At 45.0% G+C, this 11,521-nt stretch overlaps 1 pseudogene; it reads right to left on the bottom strand.

Moving 5' to 3' along the window:
• Positions 1-319: 319 nt before the first annotated feature.
• Positions 320-1,092, bottom strand: LOC124712275 (annotated as a pseudogene).
• Between the last annotated feature and the right edge of the window lie 10,429 nt (positions 1,093-11,521).

Below are 11,521 nucleotides of genomic sequence, written 5' to 3'. Positions count from 1 at the left end.
ATCGGTTACTTCAAGGGCAGCTCCAGGCCAGATGGCCTGTAGCGTGCATTCCATTGACGTCAAACCACCGCCATTTGCAAATTGAATGGTGTCAAGCGAGAAGTAATTGGAGGGCAGGGTGTAAGTCTGCTGTGTTTTCTGATTAAGCCTGATTCTACCTCGGTGCCAGTGATGGTCATGTGTTGGTTAGAAGGAGGTCAGTTGAGGACCTCCAACCAATCTGTTGCGTGCTAAACGCTGTGGATCTACACGTGGTGTTGTCGTCTGGGGTACTATTATGTATAACAGGAGCAGCACTCTCTTGTTTATCCCACGCATTCTACTCAAAATAACTAAGAGGTGTGCAGTTATCTGTTGCACCATAGTAGAAAAATAACTGATCTTTGTACAAGTCTATTACATGATGATCAAGTTTTTGCACTGTATTCATTTCATCATCAGCTAGGGAAAAACATTTCTCAATACCTGCGGATTAATTAATTGTCTGGTAACATCAGAAGCATCACTTCCTGAAACACGAATTAAAAAATACAACTACAGTAGGCAGTACTGCATCTTACTGGGAAGCTAAGTGAATATCCATGATAAGAACAACATTATGGGTACTATGGGGAGTACAGATTTTGTTAGGAATTTTCCATTGGGTGACTCCGTCATTCGCTCAACTGTGGGGAATAAAAGATAGCACTTAACCACCCGCTTGTCTGTGTCTTCATTTTTCAACATATTCAGTAAAATTTTACACCCGATAGAATGGCCAACAAGATACAACCTGATGTTGCTTGGTACATATTTCTTTATAAATTCCATTCTATGTTGAGTCTGAGAATCAAGGTCATAAGACTGCTTTCCGTCAACTGCAGTAACATTGCCCGTTGGTAATTCGTGTCGTGCATATGATATCACACACAGCGGCATTTTAAGAGTCTTATAAACGGTATCTAAAAATTCTTCATAATAACCAATTAAACCAGGGTTTCCTGGAATAAGAAGTACCAGTTCTTCAAAATTTTGTATTTCTTCCTTTTTTCCGATACCCCATGTAGCAATGTGTGTTGACCTAGCACCGACGTTAACCAATTCATCTTGCATGTTGTCTTGTGAATTTTCCTTCAAACTTAACCTTCCACGTCCTTCCAAATACTCGTAGATATAACGCGACCCACTAGCTCTGAAGGAGGATAAAGGGTATTCCGCTTTCTCTTTTCTGCGATACCTCCTACCACATCCCAACAGCCTATGACTTGCATAATATATTGTCGACTTCCATCGAACAGCGTAAAACAGGAGATCAGAATTACGTCCGCATTTTTTAATCATTGATTTTCTCGTAGTAAGTTTGTACTGTAGTCTAGTGTTTCGACCTGTTGTGCTGCCATTCATGTACAACACATCACGGGGTGCTTTCCAAGAGAACAACGCTCGCCCACAAACTGCTGTTGTAGACTAACATTTTCTACAGTGTCACATGTTGCCTTCGCCTGCTACAGCACCAAATCTGTCTCCAATCGACCACATATACGACATCATCGGACAGCTCTAGCTTCATCCATAAACAGCATTATCAGTCCCTATGTTGACCGACCAAACGTAACAGGCATGGTGCTCCGGCGCACAAGCTGACGTCCGGTACATGTACAGCACAATACACGCACTTTTGCATACTTGCATTCAACATTCTGCCGGCTGCATCGGTTATTGATGTGCCAGCATTTCACTTTTGCGAAGCCTTGTGCAGCGCTTCCATTAAGCTATGAACTAGCAATGCTAATTACTTAAATATGTTACCTAGACAAACGTATTACCGAAATTTCATTACTCTATGTTAATTAGTTTTTGGTTTTGCGATTATTTCGCCAGTGTATTTAACAAGTTAACTAGTTTGTAAAGTAAGTGGATATTTGAAGCTATTTTATACTGATAGTTGGATTCTTTAAAGAATCGTAGTTTACAGATTTTTATCTAAGTCTTCTGCAAATGTTCGTTTTGCTTTACATATCACGTTATACGCTCACTCATTAGTCGTCTTTCAGTTCTATAAAGGCGTTATTCGAGAATTCAGTCCTCATTTCTCATCCTGTGCAACTCTAAATATAATTGCAGGTAATCAATGTGAGAAATAAGAACTGAGTTCTAAGATAGAGCCTTTACAGGAGGGACGTCGACGATAATTATCAGTCTGTACCTTGTGACTTTATATAGGTGCTATGGCGTAGTGCATTTAAATTAACTCTAACGACGTGCACTGCTCGTTAAATACTAGTATGTGTCATACACAGCGTGTTCTAGCAATAGGATAGTGCGTGTAGATACCGACGTGGCTTGTATTCGTAATTCGTGAGTACATTAATTAATGGAAAACAATACTTCGTTTGATTGAATAGCAGTGCAGATGCAGACAACAAAAACTGTCCGCGTTTGGAAAAAGACAATGATAAATCGCAGCCTTCACTGGTATTGTTCTCTGCTAAACAAGCGTCACGACAAGCACGAACCTCGATCTCCTGTTGAGAACGGACGACGATACCACGCAGTAAAACAATTAGAATCTCGTTACAGGCAGCACTGCGTCTGATGTGCGATAAATCATACGTCGCAGCTGCAACCCCTGTGTTACAAGCACGACGCCATCTAATTGAATGAACGAAGCAAACTGAGTGTGCAGCAAGAAATGGACGTTGATGAAGCAGACGATAGGAACGTTGGCGCAAGTCATGTAGCCGTACTGATGCGGGATTTCACGGTGCTGCGTGCACATTGGACAACCGTAGATTCGTTACCGAGGTGTATGTCGGCTTCTTAAAGAGATAAGAGCATTTTTATTCATCACCACACGGTCGGATGTACGTTAATGAGGCAGTCTTACGTATTTGTAGCGGTAGCTTGGAAACATTCAATGTCGTCAGCGAGAGAGGTAGCACAGGACCCGAAAGGAACGTTTTGACGAAACATGGTCATTGTTTGCGTATAGGGGGCCATTTTCCACGATGGTCCCTTGTTGGGACAGGAAGTGAGAGTTAGACTGTTAAGTTACAATTCGGAAGAGAAGACAATGTCAGACACAGAGCTCATGCAGAGATAAACGTTACCAGAAAAGTGGGAGACGAGGCACTGCCGGAATTAAAACTTTGAGGACGGGTGGTGAGTCGTGCTTGGGTAGCTCAGATGGTAGAGCGCTTGCCCGCGAAAGGGAAGGGTCACGATTTCGAGTCTCGGTCCGGCAACAGTTTTAATCTGGCAGGAAGCACACTAAGCTGCAGAGTGAAAATTTTATTTTTCTTGCCTGAAAACATAAGATAGACAAATTCTTCTTTTGCTCTTGAGGGAGGAGGCAAGCAACGAGACAAAAATAAGTTTGCGACATGGGAGAATCCGTTGCTGGAATTCTCTGAAGCCAACCGACGAAAAAATGCCAACTACACGGCCCAAACATATTAATGTCACCACCGCCTATCTTCAACGTCAGTGTTCAATAATCGGTCACGGACGCCAAGTGGCAGCACTAGCAGTGGAGAGTATATGAAGAGTGTCGGGGGAATGCGGAAAGCAGAATGGTTGTTGTCGTAGAGTGGATGCGGTGCGATTCATACGACCTCCAGAAGCGCATGATCATTAGCTTTCGTGTCAAGGGTGGAAGCTTTTCCAAAACAACTAAATTCGCAAACTGTTCGCGTGCTGTCATGGTTAAAGTATCCGCACATGGCAAACTGGCGCGATCCAAAACCGGCGACGAGAGAACTGTGGTGTGTCACAGGCCGTAGATTGCAGAGGTGAACGACGGCTGCTGAGATCTGTTCAGGCGAACAGACGTGCAAATATTGAGAAACTGACCGCCCAGGTGAACCAAGAGGCTACCAGCAGTGTCTCCCCAATGACTGTTCAGTAGACGTTGCTGCTTATGGCCTCCGCAGCTGTTCATCGGGGACAAAGGCTGCATTTTCTCGCGAATACCGCAACCAGACGTCCACTACATGGTGACAGGTGATTCCGTCGGACAGATGGCCGTTGACATGTACACCCTGCAACCGAGAGGGAGCGTTATGGCCAGGGGAATGTTTTCGTGGTATTCCTTGGATGATCAATAATCAGGGCGAATAAAGAAGTTGTAAAACACTGTGCCACAAGCCTATGGGACAATTTACTATAGTCCTTCTCTGTGGATGATGGGGCACTCGATGCTTGTCAGGTCACGTTCGTCACATTAAAACCCTCTGCATAAAAACAGTGAGTCTCATAGCCCAGCTGATGTGCCTGTGTCTCTCCCCCCCCCCCCTCCTCCCCCTCCTTCCACTGAAGTGATCTCTTTGCTATCTGCGGCCAGCGAGAGTTTCTTTACCCAGCGGTAGCCGAAGATTTCCAACGAAACGTTTTCCCAAACATGAACTCAGTCACATTACTTCCCAGATTAATTGGAAATTTGTGGTAAGGACGAAGGGACCAAACTGCTGAGGTCATCGATACCTAGGCTTACACACTACTTAATCTTACTTAAACACACACACTCATGCCCGAGGGAGGACTCGAACCTTTGACGGGAGGAGCCGCGCGAACCGTGACAAGTCGCCCGAAGACCGCACGGCTACCCCGCGCTTCTCCCAGATTACTCTGTGCTGTTATATACCAATGAACTCAGAATCAAACCACTGCCGACCTCTTTAATAAGCATCATGTCGGTCACTGTGCCTAGATACAAGAGGCCTAATTGCATACGCCTTCATTATTTGAATAATTAATGTGGAAGGGAGGCGAGCCCAAAGGATTTGCCATCTTTCGCAACCCTCAACTTGCTGTAAACTTTTCCATGAGGGATGTCACACTTGAATCATGGTAGGTGGCATAGACCAGCAAAAATTCGAATTTCGAGTTTTCTGTCACGTTAATTAATCTGAATACAAATAGAAAATGTGCCATTTTTACCAACCTCATCATAAAAATGAAAATATTTGATCACCACCCCAACACACAAACATTGTCTCGGATCCCAACAGACATTCACACATATACAGGGTGTTACAAAAAGGTATGGCCAAACTTTCAGGAAACATTCCTCACACACAAAGAAAGAAAATACGTTATGTGTCCGGAAACGCTTACTTTCCATGTTAGAGCTCATTTTATTACTTCTCTTCAAATCACATTAACCATGGAATGGAAACACACAGCAACAGAACGTACCAGCGTGACTTCAAACACTTTGTTACAGGAAATGTTCAAAACGTCCTCCGTTAGCGAGGATACATGCATCCACCCTCCGTCGCATGGAATCCCTGATGCGCTGATGCAGCCCTGGAGAATGGCGTATTGTATCACAGCCGTCCACAATACGAGCACGAAGAGTCTCTACATTTGGTACCGGGGTTGCGTAGACAAGAGCTTTCAAATGCCCCCATAAATGAAAGTCAAGAGGGTTGAGGCCATGGAATTGGTCCGCCTCTACCAATCCATCGCTCACCGAATCTGTTGTTGAGAAGCGTACGAACACTTCGACTGAAATGTGCAGGAGCTCCATCGTGCATGAACCACATGTTGTGCCGTACTTGTAAAGGCACATGTTCTAGCAGCACAGGTAGAGTATCACGTCTGTAATCATGATAACGTGCTCCATTGAGCGTAGGTGGAAGAACATGGGGCCCAATCAAGACATCACCAACAATGCCTGCCCAAACGTTCGCAGAAAATCTGTGTTGATGACCTGATTGTACAATTGCGTGCGGATTCTCGTCAGCCCACACATGTTGATTGTGAAAATTTACAATTTGATCACGTTTGAATGAAGCCTCATCCGTAAAGAGAACATTTGACTGAAATGAGGATTGACACATTGTTGGATGAACCATTTGCAGAAGTGTATCCGTGGAGGCCAATCAGCTGCTGATGGAGCTTGCACACGCTGTACATGGTACGGAAACAACTGGTTCTCCCGTAACACTCTCCATACAGTGACGTGATCAACGTTACCTTGTACAGCAGCAACTTCTCTGACGCTGACGTTAGGGTTATCGTCAACTGCACGAAGAATTGCATCGTCCATTGCAGGTGTCCTCGTCGTTCTAGGTCTTCCCCAGTCGCGAGTCATAGGCTGGAATGTTCCGTGCTCCCTAAGACGCCGAAACTAAAATGAGCTCTAACATGGAAATTAAGCGTTTCCGGACACATGTCCACATAACATCTTTTCTTTATTTGTGTGTGAGGAATGTTTCCTGAAAGTTTGGCCGTACCTTTTTGTAACACCCTGTATAATTTACTGCTGAATATGCCTCAGGGCAATGATGGATGTTGTTGATATTTTTTAGATGAAACTAGATTATCTCTGCAAGAGCCTCAGTCACACAATTAAACAAATAAACGTACATGGAACATATCCAGCATGACAAATCTCTCACTCCTTTACTGACGACAGATTAAAATAGCGTGACACAGTTCAAAAATGCAAGGAATTTCTGTAACTCCATAATATATAGTCTGCCTGCTTTCAAACAGAAGAAATATATAAGAAATTAAATTGAGTGAAGGTCACAACGTATTGTGTTATCTCACTATCATCAACGCACATACACACAAGACAAATGCAATGAAAACACGTGTGTGACTATTGAAATGTGACACCTACAAACAATAAACCAAAGAGGAAAAATGTGCAAATAAAAGCTGTAAATGTAGGTGCATGTGGACCAAAAATGAACATAGAAATAAATTTCAACAAACAAATATATGGGTTATGTGTGAAATGTGACATAAGTAAACAACACACTGAAGTGTGCAGGTGTTCATGTACACAATGTGATCAAAAGTGAACGGGCAACCCCAAAAACATACGTTTTTCGTATTAGGTGCATTGTGCTGCCACCTACGGACAGGTTATCCATAACAGCAACCTCAGTAGTCACTAGACATCATGAGAGAGCGGAATGGAGAGAGAGCAGAATGGAGCGCTCAGCGGAGCTCACGGACTTTGTTAGGTGACTGGGTGTCACTTGTGTCATACGTCTGTACTCGAGATTTCCACACTCCTAAACATCCCTTGGTCCACTGTTTCCGATGTGATACTGAAGTGGAAACGTGAAGGGACACGTGCGGCACAAAAGCGTACGGGCTGACCTCGTCTGTTGACTGACAGAGACCGCCAACATTTGAAGAGGGTCGTAATGTGTGATAGGCAAACATCTATCCAGACCATCACACAGGAATTACAAACTGCATCAGGATCCACTGCAAGTACTATGACAGTTAGGCGAGAGGTGAGAAAATTTGGATTTGATAGTCGAGCAACTGCTCATAAGCCACACATCACGCTGGCAAATGCCAAACGACGCCTCGGTTGGTGTAAGGAGCGTAAACATTGGGCGATTGAACAGTGGGAAAACGTTGTGTGGAGTGACGAATCACGGTACATAATGTGGCGATCCGATGGCAGGGTGTGGGTATGGCGAATGCCCGGTTAACGTCATCTGCCAGCGTATGTGCCAACAGTAAAATTCGGAGGCAATGGTGCTGTGGTGTTTTTCGTAGAGGGGGCTTGCACTCCTTGTTGTTTTGAGTGGCACCACCACGGCACAGACCTACACTGATGTTTTGAGCACTTTCTTGCTTCCCACTATTGAAGAGCAATTCAGGGATGTCAATTGCATCTTTCAACATGATCGAGCACCTGTTCATAATCCACGGCCTGTGGTGGAGAGGTTACACGACAGTAACATCCCTGTAATGGACTGGCCTGCACAGCGTCCTGACCTGAATCCTATATAACATCTTTGGGATGTTTTGGAATGCCGACTTCGTGCCAGGCCTCATCGACCGTCCTTGATTCCATTCCACTGTGCAGCACTACGTGAAGAATGGATTACCATTCCCCAAGAAACCTTCCAGCACCTGACTGAACGTATGCCTGTGAGAGAGGAAGCTGTCATCAAGGCTAAGGGTAGGCCAACACCATATTGAATTCCGGCATTACCGATGGAGTGCGCCACGAACTTGTAAATCATTTTCAGCTAGGTGTCCGGATACTTTTCATCACATGGTGTACAAACTATGAACCTCAGTATTTGGGCAAAAACAGAACAAGTAAAGAAGAAGTATATAGTCAGGATTCAGCTCTCGGCTGTGATACTACTGCGTATACAGAGGGCCAAGTTAAATGTTCAACCTTTTCTGTGTTTACCAAGTAGTATATTTATTAAATTTCGTGCACGTTTCTCTGTTTAAGTGGATTAATCTCGCGTTTTTTGTAAGTGTAAATTCATTCAGTCTTTAGCGCAATAGTTGCTCACTGAGCAGCCAGGTACGTAGCTCTTTAGCGCATCAGCGTCCATTGGTGGCACATCAGAAGAGTAATACGTCGCATATTTGTGATTTTTTTGCTTTTATAGCGCACTTCTTCAGTTAGTCTTGCTAGGATGGATACGATGTGTGCATGCTGTGTACGGACGCAGGAGGAGCTGGCCGCAGTTCGCGAACAGCTGGATGTGCTTTTGGCTGCGGTCAGACACCTTCAGGCTGCTGTCTCGGAGTGTAGCCGCGGCGCAGAATCTGGTGCGTTGCATGGGGCACCTCAAGGTTCACTTTCTTTGCCGACGGGCTCTGCTTCCGCGGAACCTCCTAGTGCACCGGACGCGGTGGATCCGCCCTCACAGCAGGGTTAGTGGCGGATGTTAACGCGTTCGAGTCGCTCGAGGCGGAGGGCCAATGTGGAGACTGGACGCCTGACCTCGCCCATTCACCCTGTGAGTGGGCAGGTGGCAGCTCCTTCATCAGGGTCGGAGCAGGCACACGGGAGGAGAGGTTTATTGGTTATTGGGATCTCCCATGTTAGGAGTGTTACGGAGCCCCCTCGGCAGATAGCGTTCAGGACTGGAAAGAAAGTCTAAGTGTATTTTGTATGTCTCTCAGGCGGCCTCATTCGACATTCGAGATGTGGAGGTTGCCTGTGGCTGCCGAGCGTGCAGGGTGCAGTTGTCGGCAAGTTGTGGCTCAGATCGGCACCAATGAAGCCTGTCACATGGGTTATGAGGTGATCCTCAGTTCGTACAGGCGGCTTACAGGAGGTGGTTAAGACTGTTAGCCTCATGCGCGGGTTGCAAGCAGAGCTCGAAATTTGCAGCAAGTTCCCCGAGTTAATCGGGGTCCTTTGGGCAGGAGCCGAGTGGGTGGTCTCAGTCAAAGGCTTCGTCGACTCTGTGACGGACTTGGCTGCAGATTTCTAGACCTGCGTTATTGTGGGGGATTTGTGGCACTCCTCTTGATAGGTCAGGGGTGTACTACACAAAGGAAGCAGCTACTAGGGTAGGAGAGAACTTGTGGAGCCTACATGAGAGTTTCTTAGGCTAAGCTGTAGTTTGAGGTGCTCTAACGAACACTCGCCAGTCGATTCACAGCAAGGTTTATTCTTGGGACCGAGAGCTGGCTGAAACCCGAAGGGTAAAGGTCTGAGGTACTTAGCGAGTCGTGGAACGTACATCGGGAAGATAGATTAGAGGCCATTGGAGGGGGAGTGTTCACTGCACTTGACAAAAATATTGTCTCCATTGAGGTCGAGGTTGAGTGCGACAGTGAAGTAATCTGGTCGCGTATAAGAGGTGTAAGTGAAACTAAGTTAATTGTTAGATGTTTTTACCGGCCACCAGACTCCGCTGTGACAGTTCTAAAGTCATTCAAAGAATGTCAATACTACTTGGAGGCGACTTTAACCTTCCGAGTATAGACTGGGATGTCTATGGATCCATTGCGGACGGTACGGAAAGACATCAATGCGAAATACTTTTGAACAAGTTCTCTGAAAATTGTGTTGAGCAACTAGCTCGGCAGCCTCCACGCAATGGAAATATCTTGGACCTTGCAGAGACAAATAGGCCGAACCTTATCGACAATGTCAGTATAGAAACATAAATGAGCGATCATGATGTCATTATAGCAACTATTGTTACGAACGTTAATAAATCAGTTAAGAAGGCTGGGAGAGTTTTTCTGCTAGAAAGAGTAAATAATCAGCTATTAGCATCTCACTTAGAGAGTGAACTGGCGTCACTTAGTTCCCGTAGGATGGACGTAGAGGAATTAGGGCAAAGTTTCCGCATACTGTAAATCGTGGTCGGGAGAGTTATGTGTCTAGTAACGGGACTAAGAACGGGAAAGACTCCACCTCGGCAAATGCTGAGGAAGCAGAGGTAGTTCCTCTCTCGGTTGAAAATGGGAATGCTCAAATGACAAGTGAAGATTAACAGAGATTCGTGCGTGTGTGAAAAGATCTATGTACTAAACATACAGTAACTATCACCGTCACACCTTTGCAAAAGATGTGGCAGAGAGCAAGTGAAAATTCTAGTCGTATGTAAAATTGCTAAGCGGATCTAAGGCTTTCATTCAGTATCTTATTGACCAGGCTGGTGTGGCGGTTGAAAACATTAAAACGAAAGCCGAAGTTTTAAGTTTCACATTTAATAAATCTTTGACACAGGAGAACCATACAAACATACCGTCATTTGACCTTCGGGCAGATTCCCGTATGGATGACACTGAAATAACCATACCTAGCTGAACGATTTGAAAACAAATAAATCACCACGACTGGATGGAATCCCAGTTCTATTTTAGAAAGGGTACTCTATGAATTGGCGCCTTGCCTACCTTGCATTTATCGTGAATCTCTCGCTCAGCACAAGGTAACAAGCGACTGGTAAAAAGCGCAGTTGACTCCAGTATATAACAAAGGTTAAAGAACGGACCCGCAGAGTTACAGGCCAACATTCTTAACTTCTGTTTGCTGCCTAATTCTAGAACATATTCTCTGCTGCAATATGATAAATTTTCTTAAGACTAAGATGCTTATGTCCATGAATCAGTATCGTTTTAGACAGCATGGCTCGTGCGAAACTCAGCTCACCTTTTTCTCTCGTGATATACTCAGAATTACGGATGAAGGGCTACAGGCAGATTCCATATTGCTAGATTTCTGGAAGGCATTTGACACGGTGCTACATTACAGGCTGTTAACGAAGGACTAACATAGGTTCAAAAAAATGGTTCAAATGGATCTGAGCACTAACGGGGTCATCAGTCCCCTAGAACTTAGAACTACTTAAACCTAACTAACCTAAGAACATCACACACATCCATGCCCGAGGCAAGATTCGAACCTGCGACCGTAGCGGTCGCGAGGTTCCAGACTGTAACGCCTAGAACCGCACGGCGCCACCGGCCGGAATGACTAACATAGGGAATAAGTTCACAAATATGTGAGTGGCTCGAAGACTTCTTAAATAATAGAACCCTGTGTATTTTCCTCGACGGAAAGTGTTCATCAGAGGCTAGGATATCGTTAGAGTGCCCCAGGGAAGTGTGATAGGACTGCTGTTGTTCTCTATATACATAAATGATTTGGCAGGGTGGGCAGCAATCTGCGGTTGTTTGCTGTGATGCCATGGTGTACGGTAAGGTGTCGAAGTTGAGTGACTGTAGGAAAATTCAAGACGACTTAGACAACATTTCCAGTTGTGTGACGAATGACAGCTCGCCCCAAATATGGAAA

This window comes from Schistocerca piceifrons, chromosome 8 (genome assembly GCF_021461385.2).
Source record: "Schistocerca piceifrons isolate TAMUIC-IGC-003096 chromosome 8, iqSchPice1.1, whole genome shotgun sequence".
NCBI classification, from domain to species: Eukaryota; Metazoa; Arthropoda; class Insecta; order Orthoptera; family Acrididae; genus Schistocerca; species Schistocerca piceifrons.
Note: the sequence above shows the minus strand (reverse complement) of the source record. Positions and strands in the feature narration are given on the sequence as shown.